Here is a 27520-nt window from a genome sequence, read left to right on the forward strand (position 1 = left end):
CATGAATTTTAGATCATTTTTATCAATATAAAGGAGCCTGTACCCATTAGCCATCACCGATCCAACTCTCCATCCTCTCTAGCCCAAAGCAACCACTGATCCACCTTTTGTCTCTATACACTTGTCTATTCCTGAACATTCCATATAAATGGAATCATATAATATTTAGTATTTTGTAACTGCTTTTTTCACTTAGCATATTATTTTCAAGGTTCATTCATGTTGTAGCATGTATCTGAGCTTCATTCTTTTTTTTTTGAGATGGAGTCTCACTCTGTCGCCCAGGCTGGAGTGCAGTGGCCAGATCTCAGCTCACTGCAAGCTCAGCCTCCCAGGTTTATGCCATTCTTCTGCCTCAGCCTCCCAACTACAGGCACCCACCACCTCGCCTGGCTAGTTTTTTGTATTTTTTAGTAGAGACAGGGTTTCACCATGTTAGCCAGGATGGTCTCGATCTCCTGACCTCGTGATCCACTCGTCTTGGCCTCCCAAAGTGCTGGGATTACAGGCTTGAGCCACTGCGCCTGGCAGCTTCATTCTTTTTTATGATGAAATGATGTTTCATTGTGTGGCTAAGCTACATTTTGTCTGTTTATTAGTTTATGGCAATTCGGGTTGTTTCCAGATTTTGGTTATTATGAATAATGGTTCTATGAATGTTCATGCACAATTTGCTGTGTACAAATGTTTTCATTTCTCTTGGGTATGTGCCTAGAAGTGGAATTGTTAGATCAAATGGTATCTCTATGTTTGACATGTTGGGGAGCTGCCAACCTCTTTTCCAAAGTGGTTTCACCATTTTACCCTCCCATCAGCAGAGTCTGATTTCTCTCCATCCTCATCAAAACTTGTTGTTGCCTATTGTTTTTTATTATATCTGTGCTAGTGGGTGTGAAGTGGTAGCTCATGTGGTTTCGGTATGAATTTCCCTGATGACTAATTATGTTGAGTATCTTTTCAGGTTCTTAGTGGCTATTCATAGGTCTTATTTGGAGAAACTTCTATTCAGGTTCTTTTCCCATTTTTAATTGGGTTATCTATATTTTAAGAGTTAAAAAAATTCTAGATGCAAGTCTCAATCAGATTGCAATTTGCAGATATTTTCTCCCATTCTGTAAGTTGTCTTTTCAATGTCTTGGTAGTGTCCTTTGACACATAAGGTTTTCAATTTTGAAATTCAATTTATCTATTTTTCTTTGCTTGCTTATACTTTTGGTGCCATATCTGAGATAACAGCACCAGACCCAAGGTGATGATGATTCACGTCCATGTTTTTACTAAGTGTTTACAATTTTAGCTTTTATAGCTGGGTCTGTGACCATTTAAAATGAATTCTTGTATATGGTGTGAGATAGGGGTCCAACTTCATTCTTTTGCATGTGGCTATGCAGTTGTCCTAGCACCAGTTGTTGAGAAGATTATTCCTCCCATTGAATGGTCTTGGCACCCTTCAATTGTCAAAAATCAATTTGCCATAATTATATGGATTTATTGTTGTACTTTCAATTCTATTTTACTGATCTATATGTCTAGCTTATGCCAATGTCACACAGTTTTTGTTTTCATAGCTTTGTAGTAAGTTTTGAAATTTTGAAGTGTGAGCCCTTCCACTTTGTTCTATTTTAAAGACTGTTTTTGTGTATTCCGGGTCTCTTGAGTTTCCATATACATTTTATAGTCAGTTTGTCAATTTCAACAAAGCCAGCAGGGTTTCAGATAGGGAGTGTGATCAATTTTTTTTTTTTTTTTTTTTAATGGAGTCTTGCTCTGTCATCCAGGCTGAAGTGCAATGGCGCGATCTCAGCTTGCTGCAACCTTCGCCTCCTGGGTTCAAGCGACTCTCCCTGCTTAGCCTCTTGACTAGCTGGGACTACAGGTGCACACCACCATGCCCGGCTAGTTTTAGTAGATGGGGTTTCACCATGTTGGCCAGGCTGGTCTCGAACTCCTGACCTCAGGTGATCCACCCACCTCGGCCTTCCAAAGTGCTGAGATTTCAGGCATGAGCCACAGCACCCGGCCAGAGTGTGATCAATCTTTAGATCAACTTAGAGAGTGTTGCCACATTAACAATATTAAATCTTCATTTTTGTTGTTGTTGTTGTTGATTTTGAGGCAGAAGTCTTGCTCTGTTGCCCAGGCTGGAGTGCAGTGGTGCAATCTCGGCTCACTGCAACCTCTGCTTCCTGGGTTCAAGCAATTCTCCTGCCTCAGCCTCCCGTATAGTTGGGATTACAGGCATGTGTCACCCAGCCAGGCTAATTTTTGTATTTTTAGTAGAGATAGGATTTCACCATGTTGGTCAGGCTTGTCTCGAACTCCTGACCTCAAGTGATCCACCTGCCTCAGCCTCCCAAAGTGTTGGGGTTACCGGCATGAACTGCCATGCCCGGCCAACAATATTAAATCTTCTAATCCATGTTCATGGAAAGATATCTTAGGTCTTCTTTAATTTTTCAACGATATTTTGTAGTTTTTAGTATACATAGCTTATACCTCCTTGGTTACATTTATTCCTAAGTATTCTTAGTCTTTTTCATGCTATTATAAAGGAAATTTTTTTACATTTTATTTTTGGGTTGTTTGTTGTAAGTGTATAAAAACTCAATTAATATAATAAGTCCTTACTTAATGTTGTCAGTAGGTTCTTGGAAACTGACTCTAAGTGAAATGATATATAACAAAATTTCTCATTAATGATGTAATGAAATGATGTTGAATGAAATGGTATTTGAGAACCTGCTGTACATCATTTATCTTAAAGTTGAGCTTCCAATAACCTATTGCTGATGTTAAGTGAGCACTTACTGTATACATATATTGATCTTATATCTTGCAAACTTGCTATAAGGTTTTAATAGTTTTTTAGTGGGTTCCTTATGATTTCCTACATACAAGAATCTTTCATGTGAAACTAGAGATAATTTTACCCCTTTATTTCCATTCTGGATGTCTTCTATTTCATTTTAATACTGAGTCAAAACTTCCTCAACCTGATCATGGGTATCTATGAAAAATTCACAACTAACATCATACCTAATGTTGAAAGACTGAATTCTTCCCCCAAGATTAGGAACAAGGGAAGGATTTTCATTCTTGCCATTTCTGTTTCATGTTGTACAGTTTTGGAAATTAACACACTTCTAAATAAACAATGAATTTAAAATAAATTAAAAGGAAAATGAGAAAATATCTTGCGAATAATGAAAATGAAGGTGAAACCTACCAAAATGTAGAAGCTGCAGCTAAGCAATGTTCAGAGGGAAATTTGTATCTGTGAATATAAATATTGGGGAAAAAGAAATAAGTTAAAAAATCTGACTTTCCACCTTAAGACATTGAAAAACGAAGAGCAAACTAACCCTAAAGCAAATAAAAAGGAGGAAATAATTAAAGTTATAGCAGTAGAGAACAAAAAAACAATAGAGAAAATCAGTAAAATCAAAACTTGGTCTTTGAAAATATCAGCAAAACTGATAAACCTTTAGCTATATTGACAAAGAGAGAAGACTCAAATTACTAAAATCAGAAATGAAAGAGGGAGCATAACTACCAACTTTATAGACATAGAAAGGATTATAAAAGAATACTATGAGCATTTGTATGTCAATAAATCAGAGAACTTAGATGAAGTGGACAAATTTCTAGAAAGACACAAACTCCAAGATCGACTTCAGAAGAAAAAGAAACAAGTATATACAACAAGTGAAAAGATTGAATTAGTGAGTTCTCCTGAAACCTGTTCAGTTAAAAGTGTGGCATCTCCCTTCTGAGATCTGGTTGATGGAAAGTGTGGCATCTCCCTCCTGAGATCTGGTCGATGGAAAGTGTGGTGTCTCGCTCCTGAGATCTGGTCAGTTGTAAGTGTAGCGTCTGCTTCCTAAGATCTGGTTAGTTCAAAGTGTGGCGTCTCCCTCCTGAGATGTGGTCATTGGCTGTGGCTTCTCCCTCCTGAGATCTGGTTGGTTGAGTGTGGTGTCTCCCTCCTGACATGTGGTTGTTTGAATGTGGCGTCTTCCTCCTGATATCTGGTCGGTTGAAAGTGTGGCGTCTCCCTCCTTAGATCTGGTCGGTTGAAAGTGTGGTGTCTCACTCCTGAGATCTGGTCATTGAGTTTGGTGTCTCCCTCCTGAGATCTGGTCAGTTGAAAGTGTGGCATCTCCCTCCTGAGATCTGGTCGTTGAGTATGGTGTCTTCCTCCTGAGATCTGGTCATTGAATGTGGCTTCTCCCTCCTGAGATCTGGTCAGTGGGAAGTGTGGCGTCTTCCTCCTGAGATCTTGTTGGTTGAAAGTGTGACATCTCCCTCCTGAGATGTGGTTGGTTGAGTGTGTTGTCTCCCTCCTGAGATGTGGTCATTGAGTGTGGCATCTCCCTCTTTAGATCTGGTCAGTTGAAAGTGTGGTGTCTCCCTCCTGAGATCTGGTCATTGAATGTGGCATCTCCCTCCTGAGATCTGGTCGGTTGAAAGTGTGGCATCTTCCTCCTGAGATCTGGTCGATGGAAAGTGTGGCATCTCCCTCCTGAGATATGGTCAGTTGAGTGTGTCATCTCCCTCCTGAGATGTGGTCATTGAGTGTGGCGTCTCCCTCCTGAGATCTGGTTGGTTGAGTGTGGCATCTCCCTCCTGAGATCTGGTCGGTTGAAAGTGTGGTGTTCCCCTCCTGAGATCTGGTCGTTGAGTGTGGTTTCTCCTTCCTGAAATCTGGTCATTGAGTGTGGCGTCTCCCTCCTGAGATCTGGTCAGTTGAAAGTGTGGCATCTCCCTCCTGAGATCTGGTTGATGGAAAGTGTGGTGTCTCCCTCCTGAGATCTGGTTGGTTGAGTGTGGCGTCTCTCTCCTGAGATGTGGTTGTTGAGTGTGGTGTCTCCCTCCTGAGATGTGGTTGGTTGAAAGTGTGGTGTCTCCCTCCTGAGATCTGGTCATTGAGTGTGGCATCTCCCTCCTGAGATCTGGTCAGTTGAAAGTGTGATGTCTCCCTCCTGAGATCTGGTCATTGAGTGTGGCATCTCCCTCCTGAGATCTGGTCAGTTGAAAGTGTGATGTCTCCCTCCTGAGATCTGGTCATTGAGTGTGGCGTCTCCCTCCTGAGATCTGGTCATTGAGTGTGGCATCTCCCTCCTGAGATCTGGTCAGTTGAAAGTGTGATGTCTCCCTCCTGAGATCTGGTCATTGAGTGTGGTGTCTCCCTTCTGAGATCTGGTAATTGAATGTGGAGTCTCCCTCCTGAGATGTGGTCAGTTGAAAGTGTGGCGTCTCCCTCCTGAGATGTAAGTTGTTGAGTGTGGCATCTCCCTCCTGAGATCTGGTTGTTGAGTGTGGCGTCTCCCTACTGAGATGTAAGTTATTGAGTGTGGCATCTCCCTCCTGAGATCTGGTCGTTGAGTGTGTTGTCTCCCTCCTGAGATCTGGTCGTTGAGTGTGGTGTCTCCCTCCTGAGATATGGTTGGTTGAAAGTGTGGCGTCTCCCTCCTGAGATGTAAGTTGTCGAGTGCGGCGTCTCCCTCCTGAGATCTGGTTGTTGAGTGTGGTGTCTCCCTCCTGAGATGTAAGTTGTTGAGTGTGGCGTCTCCCTCCTGAGATCTGGTTGTTGAGTGTGGCGTCTCCCTCCTGAGATCTGGTCAGTTGAAAGTGTGGTGTCTCCCTCCTGAGATCTGGTCATTGAGTGTGGCATCTCCCTCCTGAGATCTGGTCGTTGAGTGTGGCATCTTTCCCTCTTTCTTGTTCCTGTTTTGCCATGTGAAGCACCTGCTCCCCCTTGACCTTCCACCATGACCGGAAGCTTCCTGAGGCCTCCCCAGAAGCAGACGCCACTGTCCTTTCTGTGCAGCCTGCAGAACCATGAGCCAATGAAACCTCTTTTCTTATAAATTACAGAGTCTCGGGCATTTTTTTATAGCAGTGTAAGAACAGGTGAGTACAGAGACTGCTCCCAAGGGAACATCCTGCACTTAATTGTTGGTGGGTGTCTCACTGACCCCAGAGTTGAAGAAGCCCCTTTGCTTAGCTTGTTTCCCATAGGCTGAGCACAGGGTCCCCCAGGGAGTGCCCGGTTGAAAGTGGTCAGGTGACTCAGACCTGCTGAGCCTTGCTGGAGTTGGCCCTGCTGCCTGAGGATCCCAAAACGTTGGAAGATGAGGGACTCTCACCGGGCTGCGAGGGTCCCTGTAGCCCTGGGACAGTTCCAGGTGTGTAGCAGGTGCTCCCCACATCTTACCACTGAGCTTGGATTTTGAGGTTTAAATGCTACAAATATGGTTGCTTATTGTGGGCCATGAAATAATCTTAAATCAGTGTTGCAGTGACCTTTGATACTGAATGTTTTTATAAATCAACATTATTTTTAAAGAAATGTGGTGTGTTTGATTAGGAACATCTGGCATAGCTGAAGGTTATATCGCATTTGAATAAATTAGAGGAAGTGTTCAAATCTTGGGTTGCTGAAATGCTATTACATACACTGTCATGGAAAATAGATAATCATTGGCCAGAGATTAAATATATGTGCTGACCGATTGAGATGAAGGACGTTAGGAGGTTTGGAAAATTAAAGGGGCCAGTCGTCTTCCTTTTGTGAAATTAAGAACAACTTTAAATCAGCCATGGCCACGTCTCTGGTTCTTTTGCAATGGCTGTTTTCTGCATGTCTTATTTTCTGCACTTGGTAACTAAGATAAATTGCCAGGTTTCTCCTGAGCACGATTATCATCTCAGTTCTACCTATGGGCACTTTCTGTGACCACCTACACATGCTTTACCAATCAGCTGTGGGCCTTTGGCCCAAACAAGGAAGTCAGTCAATCCCCCATGGGTTCACCATGCCTCATCGACATGGCCAGGCCTGCTGCGTACAGAGTAGGGTCTGGGTTCCAGCCTACCAGAAGACTCTTAGTCTCCTCAGACCCTTTGGATGCTCCATCGTTGAAGGCAGGACAGTGTCTCCCTGGACACTGCAGGCCACCTCAGTGTCTGGATGGGCACATAAGAAATGTGATGAAAATACTGACCTTCTCAAGTTCACATCAACAGCAAGACATGCTGACAGCGTGCACCCCGGTGTGGTGTGATGAGAATGTCACGTGCCTCTGTGTCCTTCCTCTCCAAAACCCATAACTTTAATCACGAGTAAAAAAAATAATCAGGCAAATCCCAGTCAAGGGAATACCTGGCAAATACAAAATACCTGGCCAATATTCTCCAAAACTACCAAGTTCATCAAAAGCAAGGAAAGTCTGAGAAAATGTCGCAGTCCAGAGAAGCCTAAGGAAACTCCTGACTGTGATGTGGACAGAAGGCGGTTAGGTGAACACGGAGGAAATGGGAAACAGCCATGGATTGCAGTGGATAGTACAGGATCGATACTGGCACATTAATGTAACATATGCTAATGGAATATGTCAGTAACGGGGGAAACTGGGTGGGGCCAAATTTAAAACTATCCTAAAAGATTAAGTCTATTTAAATAAAATTCCATCCTCCGGCAGGGAGGGTTGCACACGGTCCTTGTGTGCGCAGGGCAGAGGTGCTGGGGAGAAGCCACCAGCTCTGGCTTTGTTCTCCCCAGGTCCATCATCTAGAAGCCCCGCAGGTGCCCTGGCCTGTGTCTGCTCAAGCCTGGGGGCGGTTCCCACGGGGACCCCTTTCTACCTCCACGTGGGGTAAGTGCTCCCTGAGAGCTGCTCCTGGGGGCACACGGGCCTCTAGCAACCTCAGCATCCACCCCCAGGGGACAGACTTCACTCAAAGTTCAGCATCAAGCACAGGAAACACTGACTGGGAGGAGACAGGCGTTAGCCTTGAGGCACCGTCGTGTCCATGGAGATGTGGACGCTCCGTTTAGACAGGAGCTGGCCCAGCCACACTCCTCACTCAGTGAGTGGCTGTGACCCTCCATGCCTGCCTTCCGCATGGATGACCCACCTAATTTTCCTTTCAACGTTTTTGAAAAGTCAGGTCTGATTGTACCCTGCCCTGACCTACTTTAACGTGGAAAAAAGGTGACTGAAATTGCTTTGCTGTTGTGTTGAGGGTTTCCGTTTGAAACTGTGTCTGGGAACCTCTGTGGGCTGCTCTGTGCCTTATCTGTGCCCTCGATCAGGTGAGCAAGAAGCTGGAGCCCTGTGGTTTGGCCTCTAAGGCAGATCAGGATCTGTAAGAGGGGCCTGGAAGCTTCCTGTGAATCTGGTGCAAGGCTCCGGGGAAGAGTCAGCCCTGCCCTCGGCTCCGCAGGCAAATGGGCTCCTGTGAAGGAGGGTGGATTTTGGGCCTCAGACTGGGCAGCCAGGGGGTCTTTGGGACTGCCTGGGCTGAGGGCTGTCTGGACTGAGGGCTGCCTGGACTGAGGGCTGCCTGGGCTGGGGGCTGCCTGGACTGAGGGCTGCCTGGGCTGAGGGCTGTCTGGACTGAGGGCTGCCTGGACTGAGGGCTGCCTGGGCTGGGGGCTGTCTGGACTGAGGGCTGCCTGGGCTGGGGGCTGTCTGGACTGAGGGCTGCCTGGGCTGGGGGCTGTCTGGACTGAGGGCTGCCTGGGCTGGGGGCTGTCTGGACTGAGGGCTGCCTGGGCTGGGGGCTGTCTGGACTGAGGGCTGCCTGGGCTGGGGGCTGTCTGGACTGAGGGCTGCCTGGACTGAGGGCTGGCCTGGGCTGAGGGTTGCCTGGGCTGGGGGCTGCCTGGGCTGGGGGCTGGCCTGGGCTGAGGGTTGCCTGGGCTGGGGGCTGCCTGGGCTGGGGGCTGGCCTGGGCTGAGGGTTGCCTGGGCTGGGGGCTCCCTGGCTGAGGGCTGCCTGGGCTGAGGGCTGCCTGGGCTGAGGGCTGCCTGGACTGAGGGCTGCCTGGGCTGAGGGCTGCCTGGGCTGGGGGCTGCCTGGGCTGGGGGCTGCCTGGACTGGGGGCTGCCTGGGCTGGGGGCTGCCTGGACTGGGGGCTGCCTGGGCTGGGGGCTCCCTGGCTGGGGGCTGTCTGGGCTGAGGGGCTGGCCTGGGCTGGGGGCTGGCCTGGGCTGAGGGTTGCCTGGGCTGAGGGGCTGCCTGGGCTGGGGGCTCCCTGGCTAGGGGCTGCCTGGGCTGGGGCCTGGCCTGGGCTGAGGGTTGCCTGGGCTGAGGGGCTGCCCTGGGCTGGGGGCTGGCCTGGGCTGAGGGCTGGCCTGGGCTGGGAAGGAAGTGGGCTTGGCCTTGTTTCCTCTGATGTTGACTAAGTCGCGTCTCCTTGCCCTGGGCTGGGCCTGTCCTGCCCGAGGAGGCTAGGTGGTCAGAGATGGGTGGTGGGAGAAGTATGTGAGGTTGGTTGGGTGGAGACACTGGATTGGGGGCTGGGCCGAGGCTGGGTCTGTGCCTTTCTTTGATGGATCTAGTCTCGGACACAGCCTGACACCCCCTGAGGAAAAAACCTCCCACCCAGACCAGGAACAGGGATGGCCAGTCTGTGCCCGCGTCTGCATGGAGTCTGCCCTCCCGAGGGAGCGGTCTGGGGTGGCCAAGGTAGGGCCGCAGTCGTGGTTTCCACTAAAGAAATGTGGCGAGGTCAACCCACAGCCAAAATCTGACAGCTGAGGTCACCTGGCCAAAAGAGCTGGAGTCTGGCCTGGCGGTAGTTGGAGCCACTCACTGCCCTGATGTCCTCACATCCCTCCCTTTGGAGATGCACCTCCCCAGCCTCTGCAGGTGCTGTCCTGAGGCTAATTCTCTGTAGGGTCCAGCCCTACGAAGCTCAGCAGGTGTTCTCCACATGTGTGGAGACGAGAGATCGTAAGAAATAAAGACTTAAGACAAAGAGATAAAGAGAAAACAGCTGGGCCTGGGGGACCACTACCACCAAGACGTGGACACCGGTAGTGGCCCTGAGCGGCTGGGCGCGCTGATATTTACTGCATACAAGACAAGGGGGCAGGGTAAGGAGGGTGGATCTTCTAAGTGATTGACAAGGTGAAGCAAGTCACGTGATCATGGGACACAGGGCCCTTCCCTCTTAGGTAGCCTAAGCAGAGAGAGAGGGCAGCATATGTCAGCGTTTTCTTCTCTGCACTTATAAGAAAGATCAAAGACTTTCAGACTTTCACTGTTTCTTCTACCGCTGTCCTCTACAAACTTTAAGAGGAACCAGGAGTACAGGAGGAGCATGAAGGTGGACAAGGAGCGTGACCGTTGAAGCACAGCACCACAGGGAGGGGTTTAGGCCTCCGGATGACTGCGGGCAGGCCTGGATAATATCCAGCCTCCCACAAGAAGCTGGTGGAGCAGAGTGTTCCCTGACTCCTCCAAGGAAAGGAGACTCCCTTTCGCGGTCTGCTAAGTAACGGGTGCCTTCCCAGACACTGGCGTTACCGCTTGACCAAGGAGCCCTCAAGCGGCCCTTATGCGGGCGTGACAGAAGGCTCACCTCTTGTCTTCTTCGTCACTTCTCACAGTGTCCCTTCAGCACCTGACCCTATGCCCGCCAGTTATTCCTTGGTTATATTAGTAATGCAACGAAGAGTAATATTAAAAGCCAATGATTAATAATGTTTATAATAATGATTGATAATTGTCCATGATCATGTCTATATCTAATTTGTGTTATGACTATTCTTATTCTAACTATTGTCTTTATTACACTGAAACAGTTTGTGCCTTCAGTCTCTTGCCTTGGCACCTAGGTACTGCTCTGCCCACAATTCTCCGTAAAGCCTGGCCCACTCCTGCTGGGTGGTTTTTCTTCTCTGGGACCCACAGTCCTGCGCCCAGGTCACTGACTTGGTCTCCGCCTGCCTCGGGGGCCAGGCACACTTGCACACCACGAGCTTCTGTGTGTTGGGATAACGGAGGAAATGTTTAAAGTCAAAGCAATGAGAGGCTCTTGCTGCACTTTTGTTATTTACTGTGATGCGGGCCCCACTGCAGGCAGGCAGAGAGCACTGTCCTTGGGGGTGAGCGAGGCTGGGCTTGCTGACTCCCCGCAGAGTGGAGGGTTAATGCTGACTTCTCCCTGGGCGCAGGGAGCCATGTTAACATCTTAATTATGTGCTTTCTGCAGCAAAGTTGCCAACAGCAAACTTTCCCAGCGTCTCAGCGGGACAGCGAGCAGGGGGACAGGTCGCCTAGCCACCCGGTTCCTGTGCTGGTGGCACTAGCTGTGACCTGTGCAGTGACCTGTAAGGGCCTCGCACTCCTAATGGCAGCAAACAGCCACACAGCTGTCCAGAAGTTTGTCCTGCGGGGTTGCTCTGAAGACCGTCGGCTCCAGGGCTGCTTCTTTGCTTTTTTCCTCCTCTTTTACCCAAATGCACTTGCAGGAAACATCCTCATGGTCGTGGCCGTCAGCCTGAATCCAGGCCTCCACACTCCAGTGCACTTCCTTCTCCCCCACCTGGCCCTTTTAGACATCGTCTGCACGTCCATTGTCCTCCCCAAATTGCCGGAGGGGCTGGTGGCCACAGCCAGCTCTTCCTGACGTGGTTTCTGGGGGCCGAGCTGCTGCTGCTCATCGCCATGGCCTACGACGGCTACGTGGCCGTCTGCTTAGGCACGCTGGTGAGTGGTCAGTGTGGTCAGCACGTCAGTGCACACGGGCCTGAGGTCAGCTTCTGTGGCTCTGGTCAGAACCAGAACTTTTTGTGTGAGGTCCCCACCCTGCTACTGCTGTCCTGCAGTCCAATAGCCCCGAACAACATCATGATCACGGTCATAGACGTTTATTTTGGCGTGGTCAACTTCCTGCTAACCATGGTGTCCCACCCGCTGCATCATCGCCAGCCCCTGCAGCATCCTGCGCATCCGCACTGCGGAGGGCAAAGCCGCAGGCCTTCTCCACGTGCTCCTCCCGCCTGCTGCTGGTCTGCATGTACTACTCCACCGTCGCCTACGCCTGGTCTGCCTGTACTGCTCCGCCGCCGCCTACGCCTGGTCTGCGTGTACTGCTCCGCCGCCGCCTACGCCTGGTCTGCGTGTACTGCTCCGCCGCCGCCTACGCCTGGTCTGCGTGTACTGCTCCGCCGCCGCCTACGCCTGGTCTGCGTGTACTGCTCCGCCGCCGCCTACGCCTGGTCTGCGTGTACTGCTCCGCCGCCGCCTACGCCTGGTCTGCGTGTACTGCTCCGCCGCCGCCTACGCCTGGTCTGCGTGTACTGCTCCGCCGCCGCCTACGCCTGGTCTGCGTGTACTGCTCCGCCGTCGCCTACGCCTGGTCTGCGTGTACTGCTCCGCCGTCGCCTACGCCTGGTCTGCGTGTACTGCTCCGCCGTCGCCTACGCCTGGTCTGCGTGTACTGCTCCGCCGTCGCCTACGCCTGGTCTGCGTGTACTGCTCCGCCGTCGCCTACGCCTGGTCTGCGTGTACTGCTCCGCCGTCGTCTACGCCTGGTCTGCGTGTACTGCTCCGCCGTCGCCTACACCTACATCCTCCTGGGCTCCAGCTCCTCCATGGACAACAGCACAGTGGTGGCCGTGCTGTACACAGTGGCCAGCCCCACCCTGAACCCCTCACCTACTCCCTGCGGAACAAGGATGTAATGGTGGCGCTGAGGAGAGTGTGTTCTTGCATCGGGTAAAAGGAAAGGAAGTGGCCAGTGTGAAATGTTCCAGGTGTTAACAAACTAATTTCAACATATGACTTTGAGAATCTCATGCAAGCAGCAAGGAACAAGAAGGTAATTAACGCATAGATTTAGAAATAATGTGCTCCCCCACGTGACTGCCATCATTCAATGTGGAACTTCCAACATCTCAAGGCCCTATGGGTAGGTGCAGTCAGGGCTACAGGGCAGCAGGGAGCTAAGGGAGAGCCAGCGGCTAGCTGAGCAGGAACCCAAAAAGGCCACTTGCCACCCTCCGACACCCCATGCACCTGCTTGACTCCCTTTCACTGGCAACTGGGCCCTGGGAGCAATGCAGGAGCATTTATCTGGGGGGTGCCACTGGCCGTGTCTTCTTTTAGTCATGGGTTCTCGTTCGGGGATGAGTCAAGAGCCAGATATGCCCACTGTGCGTACTGCCTGGTCTGTGTTGATGGGGTGGGGTGGGGGTTTCTTCATATCCTGCTTTGGAGAAAATCACCCAAACCCCGACTCTCCAAACCAACTCCTCTTGGTGTGAGGTCGAGGAATACACGAGAAATGCTCTCCTCCTGTGTGAAGTTTTGTGGTCCTGGCACCACGAAGCGTGAGAGATGGGGTTATCCAGCCTTTCTTTCTAATGACCTGCAGGAAATACATGGGCCTTTATTGATTTAGTTCCTTTTAGAGAAGGGCATTCTTATTCTTTAATTTATGCATCAGTCACCTACATTCTGTCATTAACTTGTTATCTTTAATTGGTTATCCTATGTCCATCACCAATCTGTCTTATTTTATGCATTTCAAAGCCAGTTGCAAACATCAGTTCACTTCTTAAATACTTCTGTGTGCATATCATTAAACATTTGTTTATTGTTATTTTTCCTTTTAAGGTAACATTTTCAAACAATAAAATGCGTAAATAAGGGTGTACATTTGCTGAGTAATGTAATTATCAAATCAGGTGCCTGTGTGTGATGATGAAGTCAGTTACCTATGTGTGATGATCAGACCAGGCACCCGTGTGTGACGATCAGATCAGGTACCGTGTGTGATGATCAAATCAGGTACCCGTGTGTGACGATCAGATCAGGTACCGTGTGTGATGATCAAATCAGGTACCGTGTGTGATGATCAGATCCTTCTCTCTAATTGTCTGTTTTTACCCCTTAACAACCTCTCTTCATCTGCTTCCCCCACACCCTTCCTAGCCTCTGGTAACTGTCATTTTACTTCTATCTCCATGAGATCAACTTTTTAAGCTCCCACATGTGAGTGAGAACAGGCCATATTTGTCTTTCTATGGCTGGCTTATTTCACTTGTCATAATGGCCTCCAGTTCCATCCATGTTGCTGCACATGATAAGATTTCATTCTTTTTATGGCGGAATAGCATTCCATTGTGTATATATACCACATTTTCTTTATCCCTTCATTCGTTGATGGACACTCAGGTTGATTCCATATCTTGGCTATTGTGAATAGTGCTGCAATAAACATGGGGTGCAGGTATCCCTTTGATACACTGATTTCTTTTCCTTTGGGTACATACCCAGTGGGATTGCTGGATCATATGGTAGTTCTATTTTTAGTTTTTGAGAAACCTCCATACTGTTTGCCATGATGGCTGTACTAATTTACATATCCACTAACAGTGCACGAGAGTTCCCTTTTATCTGCACTCTTGCTGCCATTTGTTATTTTTTGTCTTTTTGATAATAACCATCCTAACTAGGGTGAGATGATATCTCATTGTGGTTTTGGTTTGTGTCTCCTTGATGATTCGAGATGTTGAGCATTTTTTCACATACCTGTTGTCTATTCGCATGTCTTCTTTTGAGAAACGTGTATTCAGATGATTTACCTATTTTTAAATCTTTTTTTACTGTCGAGATGTTGCAGCTTATTTTATATCCTGGATTTTAATCACTTCTTGGATGATTGGTTTGCAGATATTTTCTCCCATTCTATAGGTTGTCTTACCACTCTTTTGATTGTTTTCTTCACCATGTAAAAATCTTTTAGTTTGATATAACACTGTTCGTTATTTTTTGCCTTTGTTGCTTGTGATTTCAAGGTCTTATTCGTAAAATCTTTTTTTTCAGACCAATGTTCTGAAGCATTTACCCTATGTTTTCTTCTAGCAGTTTTATAGTTTTGGGTTTTACATTTAGATCTTTGTTTCATTTTGAGTTGATTTTTGTATAGAGTAGAAAGGGGTCTAGTTTCATTCTTCTGCATGTGAATATCTACTTTTCCCAGTACCATTTATTAAAGAAACTGTCCTTTCCTCAGTGAATATTCTTGGCACCTTTGTCAAAAATCAGTTGGCTGTAGATATATGGATTAGTTTCTGGGTTCTCCATTCTGTTCCATTGGTCTATGTGTCTGTTTTTATGCCAGTACCGTGCCGTAGATGTTTTGGTTACTGCAACTTTGTAGTATAATTTGAGGTCTGCTAATGTGATGATAGTTCCAGCTTTGTTCCTTTTGCTCAGGATTACTTTGGCTATTTGGGTTTTTTTGTGATTCCATACAAATTTTATGATTTTTTTTTTCTATTTCTGTAGGAGTGTCGTTGGTATTTTGATAGAGATAGCACTGAATCTGTAGATTGCCTTGGGTAGTATTGTCATTCTCCTATCCATGAGCATGAGATATCTATCTGTATCCTCTTCAGTTTTTTTTAATCAATATTTTGTAGTTTTCCTTGTAGAGATCTTTTACTTCCTTGGCTAAGTTTGTTCCTAGGCACTTTTTTTTTTTTTTTTTGGATCTATTGTAAATGGGATTGCCTTTCTTTTTCAGCTAGTTCATTGTTCATGTGCCTTAATCCATGTGTGTTCCTATAAAGGAATACCTGAGGCTGGATAATTTATGAGGAAATTAAGTTTATTTGGCTCACAGTTCTGCAGGCTGTAACAGAAGCATGGCACCAGCATATGCTTCTGGTGAGGGCCTCAAACCTTCCACTCATGGAAGAAGGCAAGAGGAAGCTGCCTTACATAGTGAGGTGAAGGGAGAGAGAAAGATGGAAGGAAGGTGCCAGGCTTTTAAAATACAATCAGTTCTGGTTCATTACCATGAAGATGGCACCAAGACATTCATTAGAGATCTGCTTCCATGCTCCAAATACCTGCCATTAGGCCCCACCTCCAACATTGGGGAACAAATTTCAACATGAGATTTGGAGGGGACAAATATCTGAACTGTGTCATCATATATAGTAATGCTACTGATTTTTGTATATTAGAATACTGCAGCTGTACTAAATTATCAGTTCTAAGAGTTAGAGCTTTCTTTTCCTCTAAGCACTGAAACAAGGATGCCCTCCCCCCTGCTGCTTTTCTTCATTCAGTAAGATGTTAACTGTGGGTTTGTCATATATGATATTTATTATGTTGAGTTACTTTGATTATATATTTAATTTATTAAAAGTTTTTGTCATGGAGATGTTGAATTTTACCAAAACATTTTTCTGCATGTATTGAGATGATCACTTTTTTCCCTTCATTCTACTGATGTATGTATGATGTTTGTTGATTCGTGTAGGTTGAACTATCCTTGCATTCCTGGGATAAAAGCCCACTTGATCACGGTTATTATTTTTTGATGTGTTGTTTAACTTAGTTTACTAGTATTTTGTGGAGGATTTTTGCATCTGTGTACTCAAGAGATAATGGACTGTAGTTTTCTTTTTGCTGTTGTTGTGTCCTTGTCTGGTTTTGGTATCAAAGTTATTCTGGTCTTGAAGAATGAGTTAGAAAGAATTTCCTCTGCTTTAATATTTTGGAATAGTTTAAGAGGAAGCAGTATTAATTCTTCTTTAAAAGTTCTGTAGGATTCAGCAGTGAAGTCATCCAGACCTGGACTTTTCTTTGTTGAAAGACTTGTTATTACTGATTCAATCTTGTTACTTGTCTTGGTCTGTTCAGGTTTTCTATTTCTTCTTGGTTCAATCTTGTTAAGTTGTATGTGTCCAGAAATTTATCAGTTTCTACAGTTGTTCATGGCAGTCTCTAATGATCCTTGGTAGTTCTGTGATATCCATTGTGATTTCTCTTTTTCCATTGCTGATGTTATTTATTTGAGCCTTCTCTTTTTTTAAAGTTAGTCTAGTTAATGGTTTATCAACGTTTTCTTTTCAAAAAACCAACTTTTCATTTTTTGTTATTTTATATTGTGTTTTTATTTAAGTTTGTTTACTTCTGCTCTGATCTTTACTATTTCTTTTCTTCTACTAATTTGGGGTTTGGTTTGTTCTTGCTTTCTAGTTCCTTGAGGTGCATCCTTAAGTCCTTTGTTTTCTTTCTAGTTTTTTTTTTTTTTTTTTTTTTTTTTTTTTATGTAGGCATTTATTGCTGTAAACTTCCCTCTTAATACTGCTTTTCCATTGTGTTTCTATTTTCACTTGTTTCAACAAGTATTAATATTTCATTCTTAATTTCTTCCTTCACCCATTGTTTGTTCAGGATTATGCTGCTTAATTTCCATAGATTTTTATAGTTTTGAATGTTTTTCTTGCTATTGATATCATTTTATTCCATTGTGATCAGATAAGATATTTGATATAATTTTGATTTAAAACATTTGTTGAGACCTGCTTTGTATCCTAGCATATGACCAATCCTGGAGAATGCTCCATGTACTGAAGAAAATAATGTGTATTATGTAGCTGTTTCACGAACTGTTCTGTAAATGTTTATTAGATCCATTTGTTCTATGGTGCAATTTAGAACCAATGTTTCTTTGTTGATTTTCTGTCTAGATGATCTGTCCAGTGCAGAGAGTAGGGTGTTGAAGTCCCCAACTATTATTGTAGTAGGGTCTACCTCTTCCTTTAGATCTAATGACATTAGCTCTATATGTCTGGGCGCTCTAGTGTTGGATGCATATATATTTAAAATTGTTATGTTCTCTTGATGAGCTGATCCATTTATTATTATATAATGTTCTTCTTTGCCTCTTTTTATAGTTTTTAGCTTGAAATCTGTACTTTCTGATATAAATACAGGTACTTCTGCTTCTTTTTTGTTTTGTTTTTTGTTTCTTTGTTTTGACGGAGTCTCACTCTGTTGCCCAGGCTGGAGCGCAGTGGTGCTATCTAGGCTCACTACAACCTCTGTCTCCCAGGTTCAAATGATTCGTCTGCCTCAGCCTCCTGAGTAGCTGGGATTACAGGTGTGTGCCACCATGCCCAGCTAATTTTTTTTTTTTTTTGTATTTTTAGTAGAGATGGGGTTTCACCCTATTGGCGAGGCTGGTCTCGAACTCCTGACCTTGTGATCCACCTGCCTCAGCCTCCCAGAGTGCTGGGATTATGGATGTGAGCCACTGTGTCTGGTGCTTTTGGTTTTCATTTGCATGAAATATCTTTTTCCATTCCTTCCTTCACTTTCAGTCTTTGTGTGTCTTTATAGGTAAGGCAGCATATAGTTGGGTCTTGTTTTTTTTTGTTTTGTTTTTTTGTTTTTTTTTAATCCTTCAGCCAGTCTCTAGCTTTTAAATGGGCAGTTTAATCTATTTACATTCAAAGTTATGACTGATAGGTGGCAACTTACTCCTGTTATTTTATTGATTGTTTTCTGGTTGCTTTGTATATTCTTTGGTCCTTCCTTCATCTGTTATTATTTATTTTTGCAGTTGGGTGGTTTTCTGTAGTGATAATGCTTGATTCCTTTGTCTTTCTCCTTTGTTATATCAGTTAGTTTTATAGTTTTGCATGTTTTCATGAAGGGTTATTGTCTTTTCACTTCCAAATGTAAGGCTCCCTTGAGCATTTCCTGTAAGACTGATCTAGTGGTGATGAATTCCCTCAGTTTTTCCTTCTCAAGAAAAATTATTTCTCTTCCATTCTTGAAGGATAGATTTGCTGGGTATAATATTCTTGGTTGACAGGTTTTTTTTTAAATTTCTTTCAGTACTTTGACTATATCATCTCATTCTATTCTGACATGTAAGGTTTCTGCTGAGAAATCTGCTGTTAATCAAATTAGGATTCCCTTATATCTGAATTGATGCTTTTCTCTTGCTACTTAAAAAATTATTTATGTTTGACTTTTGACAGTTTGACTATAATGTGCCTTGGAGAGGACCTGTTTGGGTTGAATCTATTTGGGGTTCTTTGAGCTTCCTGGGCATGGACATTCATCTCTCTCACAAGACTTGGGATTTTTCTGCTGTTATTTCATTAAATGTGTTTTCCATTTCCCTTCTTTTCTCCTCCTTGGATGCCCATAATATTTGTTTGCTTAATGGTGTCCCATAAATTCTGCAAGCTTTCTTTATTCTTTTAAATTATTTTTTGTCTGCCTGTATTATTTCAAAAGACCTATCTTCAAGTCCAGAAATTCTTTCTTCTCCTTTGTTTAATCTGTTGTTGAAGTGCTTGATTGTATATTTTAATTTCATTCATTGAATTCATCAGCTGTAGGATTTCCATTTGGTTCTTTTTAATGATATATACCATTTTGTTAAATTTCTTATTCAAATCATAAATTATTTTCTAATTTCATTGAATGTTGTATCTGTATTCTCTTGTAACTCACTGAGTTTCCTTAAGATTATTATTTTGAATTCTTTTTCTGGCATTTTATATATTTCCTTATGATTTGGATCTTTTTTTTTTTTTGAGACAGAGTCTCACTCTGTCACCCAGGCTGGAGTGCAGTGGCTGGATCTCAGCTCACTGCAAGCTCTGCCTTTCGGGTTCACGCCATTCTCCTGCCTCAGCCTCCCGAATAGCTGGGACTACAGGTGCCTGCCACCACACCCAGCTAATTTTTTGTATTTTTCAGTAGAGATGGGGTTTCACCGTGTTAGCCAGGATGGTCTCGATCTCCTGACCTTGTGATCCGCCCATCTCGGCCTCCCAAAGTGCTGGGATTACAGGCTTGAGCCACCGTGCCCGGCCGATTGGGATCTGTTATAGGAGAATTATTATTTTTCTTTGGAGGTGACATGTTTCCTTTCTTTTTCATGGTTAATGTGTTAAGGTATCTCTATGTTGATTTCTATACATCTGGTGGGAAGAAACATCACCTCTTTTGCTTGTATGGAGTAAGTTTTGAAGGGAAAGACTCATTCATAAGACTGGGCCTCGGCCGGGCGCGGTGGCTCAAGCCTGTAATCCCAGCACTTTGGGAGGCCGAGGTGGGCGGATCACAAGGTCAGGAGATCGAGACCACAGTGAAACCCCGTCTCTACTAAAAATACAAAAAATTAGCCGGGCGCGGTGGCGGGCGCCTGTAGTCCCAGCTACTCAGGAGGCTGAGGCAGGAGAATGGCGGGAACCCGGGAGGCGGAGCTTGCAGTGAGCCGAGATCACGCCACTGCACTCCAGCCTGGGCAACAGCGTGAGACTCCGTCTCAAAAAAAAAAAAAAAAAAAAAAAAAAAAAAAAAAGACTGGGCCTTAAGGCGTCAGTTCAGTGGGGTGTGTTGCCCTGGGTTCTCGATGGATGCAGTAATGTAGTCTCTGTGTAGTTTCTTTGGCTGTAATCTACATTGGTGGTGTTTCAAGTTTCTCAGTGGCCTAGTCTGAGAGTGTCTTTGGCACTGGTGGTACAGCTTTGCCTTTCCTTTTTAAAGAGCTTGTGCACTTAGGTCAGGCTTACAAGGCTGTTTCTCAAGATGGGATGTGTGTGCATATACACAATGGGCTGGTCAACTTGAGGTCTGACTCCCTGGGGTTGAGGCCACTGGGCTGTTACTCTGGCCAGGAACATAAGCATAGATACTTGGTCAGCTTGTGGGCATGCTCACCATGGGTGGCTGACAGGGCTGTTTCTCAGGTCTGGTATGCAGGCACAGGGCTGCTTGGCTGGCCTGGGGGTGTGTCTGCTGCAGGCCATGGGACTATTTCTCAGGCCCAGGACACAGCTGCATGACTGATCAGCTGGCCCGAGTATGTGTCTGCTGGGGGTGGGCCACCAGTCTGTTTCTTGGATCTGGGATGTGGGTGTGCATCTGCTCAGCTGGACTGGGGATTAGTCCACCAGGGGTGGTCAGCTGAGCTGTTCCTCAGTCCCAGGGCACACAACTGCTTGGTTATTCTGGGGGTGTTTTGCAATTGCAGCCCCTAGAGCTGTTTCTCAGCCACTGATTGTGGACATAGGGCCATTGTACAAGGCAGGGCTTTGTCTGCAGGGGATAGGGCACCTCAAAACTGTTACTCAGGCCCTGAATACAGGTACATAGCCACTCCACTGGCCTGGAAGTGTGTCAGCTACTCAGAGTCTCGAGGGACTCTCCCACTTGGAGGAGGGCATGCAGCAGTTTGGCTGGCTCAAGGGCAGTTTTGCCCTGGGTGGGACTGCCAGACATTTCCCCTGTGTGGAAGTGAGGGGGGTAGGAGTTGATTTTTCTGCTGTCTGGAGTCACAGCCAATCCTGGGCCCAGGTTTCATGCTGCCAGTGTTGCGGTGTTCAGCCACCAGGGTGGGCTTGGTGGAATAAAGACAGAGCTCCAGTGCTGGAGAGGTGCAGTGGATACTGGCCTCCAGAATAGGGTGCACTCCAGACATGGCTCTGGTCTCAAGCTGGTGCCCTGCTGCAGCAGACTGGCTCACAGAGGATAGTTGGGGAATGGGGAGTGCACACTTTATGCTCCTAATCTAGGGCAATGGAGCTGTGGGAACGCCCTGCAGCTCTCCAAACTGGGTGACTGTGGGATTCTCCCGTTGTAAGGACTTTAGGTGTTTGCAGTGGCAATCGGGGATAGTGGGGATCTTTTGTTTACCTGCAATAAGTAACTCCTGACCTTAGGCAGTTCTGATTTGGATGAGGGACAAGGGGTTGCAGAGGCCAAGTGCTTCCACACTGCCCTCCTGGACTTCTAATCACCACTGGTGCATTTCCACTCCTCTTCTGCATACCAGCACTCTTCCTTCAACACTCCAGTTAACTCTAAGCTGTTTATTTATTGCTTTGGTTCCTTCTTATCTGAGGTGGGGGGTGGGGAGATGAATACCAGACATCTCTAGTCAGCTATCTTGTTCCCAAGCTTAGAGGCTCTCTAATGCTAGGTCACCTAGGCCTCCTTTATGGCTCTAGGTGGTACCTTAAAAACAAGCTCCCCTTGGCTCTAGTAAAGCGTTAGAGCACTGCTGTTCTCGAGTTGGAGGTGGGGAAGTCCCAAAGGGATATCCCAGTAGTGTGGGAAGGCTGGCTAGGGGTTTGTACCCAGGGGACCTGTGGAATGAACCTCCTACAGCGTGGTGCTGCTGAACATCCACTCTGATTGGCATCTCCTGTGGCTGAGTTTCTGAGCAGAGTTTCCAGGTCTGGAGAAGGTAGTCCCTCCTCCCCATTTTGTCTCTGCTTGTCTTCAGGATACTTCTTGATGGGCTAAGGTAGGGACAGTTCTCCTGCCAGGGAACCCAAGATGGTGGGGAAGCTGTTTGTCTCCTCCATTTTGCTTTTCTCAGCGTAGAAACAATGAATTGGGGAAATTTTTCAATATATGTGGTGCCAGGCAGAATGGGGGAGGGGGTATTGCAAATGTGGATGTCTAATTCTCTTACCAACTACTCAGAGTGCTCTCACTTCTCTGTGGGCCTGGAAGTGGTCTCATCTTTATTTTGAGTTGGGATATTTCTGGTGATAATTTTGGTTTTCTGTGGGAGAGAGTGAAACCAGCTTGCTTCTATTCTACATTGCCTTTTGAAACTGGGGGAAAAAACTCCCCTTTTTAAACAGCTCTTGTGTTTAGGTCAGGCTTACCAGGAAAATCTCACTATCTTAAGGTTAACTATGCCACGTAATGTAACATAATCACATGTATGTTAAAAATGCTACTTGAATTAATAAGTGAGTTTATCAAGGGCACATAAAGTAAAACATACAAAAATAAATTGTGTTTTCATGTACTAATAACAAGGATTGGAAATTGTAATCAAATAACACCATTGGCAATTGCATCAAAAGCATGAAATACTAAAGGATAAAGTTAGCAAAATGTATTTAAGACTTAAGTACTAAGATCACAGCTTTGTTGATAAAACTCAAGGAAGATAAAATAAGTGGAGATACACACTATGATTGCAGAGTCAATATTGATAATATTTCAGTTCTTCTAAAATTGAACTAGTAGCTAGAAACTGACATTTGATTTTAAATTTTATATGGTTATGCAAATGTCAGGAAGTATTTTACACAATTTTGGAGAACAATAAAGAACAGAATTAGGGAAATAAAATCACTTGATTTGAACATTTACTTTAAAGCTATTTTGGTAAAGACAGTCTGCTATTGATGTAAGCATAAATATGGGATAAATATTCAGAAATGAATAAACCTACACCTAAATGGTAAATTGATATTTAATGAAGGATCAATACAATTTAATCAGGGAAGAGATAGACTTTTTTTTGTTTTGTTTTGTTTTTAATGGAGTCTTGCTCTGTCACCTAGGCTGAAGTACAGTGGTGTGATCTCGGCTCACTGCAACCTCTGCCTCCCAGTTTCAACAATTCTCATGCCTCAGCCTCCAGAGTAGCTGGGATTACAGGTATGTATCATCATGCCTAGCTAATTTTTGTATTTTTAGTAGAGACAGGGTTTCACCATGTTGGCCAGGCTGGTCTTCGGCTCCTGATCTCATGTGATCTGCCCACCTCAGCCTCTCAAAGTGTGGGTTTACAGGCATGAGCCACCATGCCCAGCCAAAAGACAAATTTTTCAAAAATGGTTGAAACAACGGGTTATTTACATGTAGAAAATAAATAACTTGTTATATATATAGAAAAGAATGAACCATAATCCCTACCTCAAACCATATATAAATATCAATCAGATCATATACCAAAACAGTAAAGCTAAACTAAAAGCTACTAGCAAAAAAATGCAACTTTTGGGTATACCAATTTTTGTAGGTAGTACACACACAAAAACACAAACCACCAAAGAACATAATTTACAAAGTAGGCTTGGCTTTATAAAAATTAGAAACATCTGGTTTTTGAAAGACGTAAATAGGAAAGTGAAAAGGCAAACCACAAACTGGGAGAAAATATTCATAACATATATATTAGACAAAAGTTGTATTTCCGTATTATATAAATAATTCTAAAAATTCAATAAAAGGGAGACAATCAACCCAATTGTTTTTTAAGATGGTCAGTTGATACAAACAGACCCTACACAAAAGAAATTATATGCATAGCCAATCAGCATGTGGAAAGATGTTCAACTTCATTAGTCATCAAGGAAATAGAAATTATAAGCAAAATGGGATACCATTAGAGATTCATTAGAAAAATTAACATTAAAGAAACTGACAATTTCAAGTGTTGGAAACAATGTAGAACAACTGGAACAACCATAAATTTATGATGGAAATATAAGATGGCAAACTACTTTGGGGGAAAAAATGACTGTTCTTTAGAAAGTTGAATATGTACTCATAGGGATTTATGTAAGAGCTTGAAAAACATATATCAACACAAAGGCCTATGTATTTATGCTTATCCCAACTTTATCCAAATTAATCCATGCACCAACATGGATGAATCTGAAAAGTGTTTAGATTAGCAAAAGAAGACAGATACAAAATAAGTTCATACTGTATAATTTCATTTATATAAAACTGCACAATAAGAGAACTAATGTAGAGTGAGAGAAAGAATAGTGATTGCTTGGGGCTGAGATGAAGGATTTGTATCAAAAGGGCAGAGAAGAGCTCGTTAGGGTAATTGAAATGTTCTGTATCATGACGTGGAGGTGTTTACATGGATGTATAAATTTTTGAGAACTTTTCAAATTATACAGAAATGTGTACATTTTATTATATGGAAATTATACCTCATTAAAATTGATAGAAAACAGGAATCCAGAAATCTATTTTGACATCTGGTGGACATCACTCCAATCATGATTCCATGTCTCTCTGCATATACAGAAAGAAAGCTAAATTGTGTATAGCTAGAGAACTGCTTAGATTAGGTTGAAAGATAAAATTTTATGAAACTATCATATATGCTTTAAAAGAAAGTTTTAGCTATATTTACTAATAAAAAGAAAGGAAACTGATGAAGCTAAAGAACTTTGAGAAAACATTTCTCATAATGATTAGTTTCCAATAAACTACATTACTACATAGCTTCACTCTGTGAGGGTGCAAAACACCCTGACAAACCTTACTTCAGTTTTTCCTTCTCAGAGACTAGTCTGTTATTCTTAAATCGGGGGCTTATCGGGGTCTCTGTGTTTCTTCCCAGGGAAAGAGTGGGCATCTAGAATGTGGGAGGTAATATAAAATACTTCCAAATCTCCAGGGCATATTTATTTCTTCAGACATCATGCTTACTGCCCCCTTTTTTTTAGAAAGAGAGAAAGAGCGAATAGAAGAGAAGGAGAGTAAATTCTTGTTTCCAAGTTAGATAAGAGAGTTATGATTAAATGCCACCTTGGCCCATAAGTCTTTCCTAAGAAAAACAATGAAAGGATTTCTGGATGATTCTATTATGACACCACAACTTGCAGCAGAGGCAGATGTAATGAGGTAACACTTGACATTGTTTTCAGGACATTTGGTAGGTTCAATGGGAAACAAAACTCTTAAAACCCATATCTGCTGGCTGGTGCTTAAAGTTTCTATCTCAATTGTCTTAGTCCATTTAGTGTTGGTATAAAGGAATAGCTGGGGCTGGGTAATTTGTAAAGAAAAGAGGTTTATTTGGCTCATGGTTCTGCAGGCTGCACAGGAATGATGGTGCCAGCATTTGCATCCGATGATGGCACAGGGTGCTTTCATACATGGTGGAGGGTGAAGTGGAGCTGGCATGCAGGGATCATATGGCAAGGTAAGAGGGGAAGGGAATGAGTGAGTGAGCAAGAGAGAGAGAGGGGAAGTGTATTAGTCCATTTTTACGCTGCTGATAAAGACATACCTGAGACTGGGCAGTTTACAAAAGAAAGATGTCCAACTGGACTTACAGTTCCACGTGGCTGGGGGAGGTCTCACAATCATGGTGGAGGGTGAAAGGCACTTCTTACCTGGCAGTGACAAGAGAGAATGGGGAGGAAGCAAAAGCAGAAATCCCTGATAAACCCATCAGATCTCGTGAGACTTATTCACTACCATGAGAATAGCACAGGAAAGACCAGCCCCCATGATTAAATTACCTCCCACTGGGTCCCTCCCACAACACATGGGAATTCTGGGAGATACAATTCAAGTTGAGATTTGGGTGGGGGCACAGCCAAACTGTATCATTCCACTCCTGGCCCCTCCCAAATCTCGTGTTCTCACATTTCAAAATCAATCATGCCTTCCCAACAGTCCCCCAAAGCCTTAACTCATTTCAGCATTAACTCAAAAGTCCATAGTCCAATGTCTCATCTGAGACGAGACAAGTCCCTTCTGCCTATGGCCCTGTAAAATCAAAAGCAAGTTAGTTGCTTCCTAGATACAATGTGGGTACAGGCATTGGGTAAACACAGCCATTCCAAATGGGAGAAATTGGCCAAAAACAAAGGGGCTACAGGCCCCATGCAAGTCCAATATCCAGCAGGGCAGTCAAATCTCAAAGGTTCCAAACGTATTTCCTTTGACTCCACGTCTCGCATCTGGGTCACACTGATGCAAGAAGTGGGTTCCCATGGTCTTGGGCAGCTCTGCCCCTTGGCTTTGCAGGGTACAACCTCCCTCCTGGCTGTTTTTATGGGCTGGTATTGAGTGTTGGTAGTTCTTCCAGGCACACAGTGCAAGCTGTCAGTGGATCTACCATCCTGGGGTCTGGAGGATGGTGGTTCTCTTTTCACTGCTCCAATAGGTGGTGCCCCAGTAGGAATTCTGTGTGGGGGCTCTGACCACACATTTCCCTTCTGCACCGCCCTAGCAGATGTTCTCCATGAGGGCCTCGCCCTTGCAGCAAACTTTTGCCTGGGTACCCAGGCATTTCCATACATCTTCTGAAATCTAGGTGGAGGTGCCCAAACCTCAATTCTTGAATTCTGTGTGCCTACAGGCTCAACACCATGTGGAAGCTGCCAAGGCTTAGGGCTTGCACCATCTGAAGCCACAGCTGGAGCTTCATGCTTGGTCCCTTTTAGTCATGGCTAGGGGCAGCTGGGACACAGGACAAGTCCCTTGGCTGCACACAGCCTGGGGACCCTGGGCCTAGCCCAGGAAACCATGTTTTCCTTGTACACCTCCAGGCCTGTGATGAGAAGGGCTGCCATGAAGACCTCTGACATGCTGTGGAGACATTTTCCCCATTGTCTTGTGAGTTAACATTTGGCTCCTCATTACTTATGCAAATTTCTGCAACTGGCTTAAATTTCTTCTCAGAAAATGGGATTTTCTTTTCTATTGCATTGTCAGGCTGCAAAGTTTCCAAACTTCTATGCTCTGCTTTCCTTATAAAATGGGATGCCTTTAACAGCACCCAAATCACCTCTTGAATGTTTACTGCTTAGAAATTTCTTCCACCTGATACCCTAAATCATCTCTCTCTGGTTCAAAGTTCCACATATCTCTAGGGTAGGGGCAAAATGCTGCCAGTCTCTTTGCTAAAACATAACAAGAGTCACCTTAGCTCCACTTCCCAACAAGTTCCTCACATCTATTTGAGACCACCTCAGCCTGGACTTTATTGTCCATATTGCTATTGCATTTTGGGCAAAGCCATTCAACAAGTCTCTAGGAAGTTCCAAACTTTTCCACATTTTCTTGTCTTCTTCTGAGCCCTCCAAACTGTTCCAACATTGGCCTGTTACCCAATTCCAAAGTCACTTCCACATTTTTGGGTATCTTTTCAGCAACACAACACCCCACTCCTGGTACCAAAATCTGTATTAGTCAGGGTTCTCTAGAGGGACAGAACTAATAGGATAAATTTCATACACACACACACACACACACACACACACACATATATGTAAAGGGGAGTTTATTAAATATTAACTTACATGATCACATGGTCCCACAATAGGCTGTCTGCAAGCTGAGGAGCAAGGAGAGCCAGTCCAAGTACCAAAACTGAGTTTTGGTCTGAT

At 44.8% G+C, this 27520-nt stretch overlaps 1 long non-coding RNA gene across 1 annotated transcript; it reads left to right on the plus strand.

Moving 5' to 3' along the window:
- Positions 1-12505: 12505 nt before the first annotated feature.
- Positions 12506-26811, plus strand: LOC123566883 (uncharacterized). The gene is made up of 4 exons (XR_010578145.2): positions 12506-12618; positions 22934-23030; positions 25216-25323; positions 26681-26811. It is a non-coding gene; the product is annotated as an uncharacterized lncRNA (long non-coding RNA).
- Positions 26812-27520: the final 709 nt, after the last annotated feature.

This window comes from Macaca fascicularis, chromosome 9, assembly GCF_037993035.2.
Source record: "Macaca fascicularis isolate 582-1 chromosome 9, T2T-MFA8v1.1".
NCBI classification, from domain to species: Eukaryota; Metazoa; Chordata; class Mammalia; order Primates; family Cercopithecidae; genus Macaca; species Macaca fascicularis.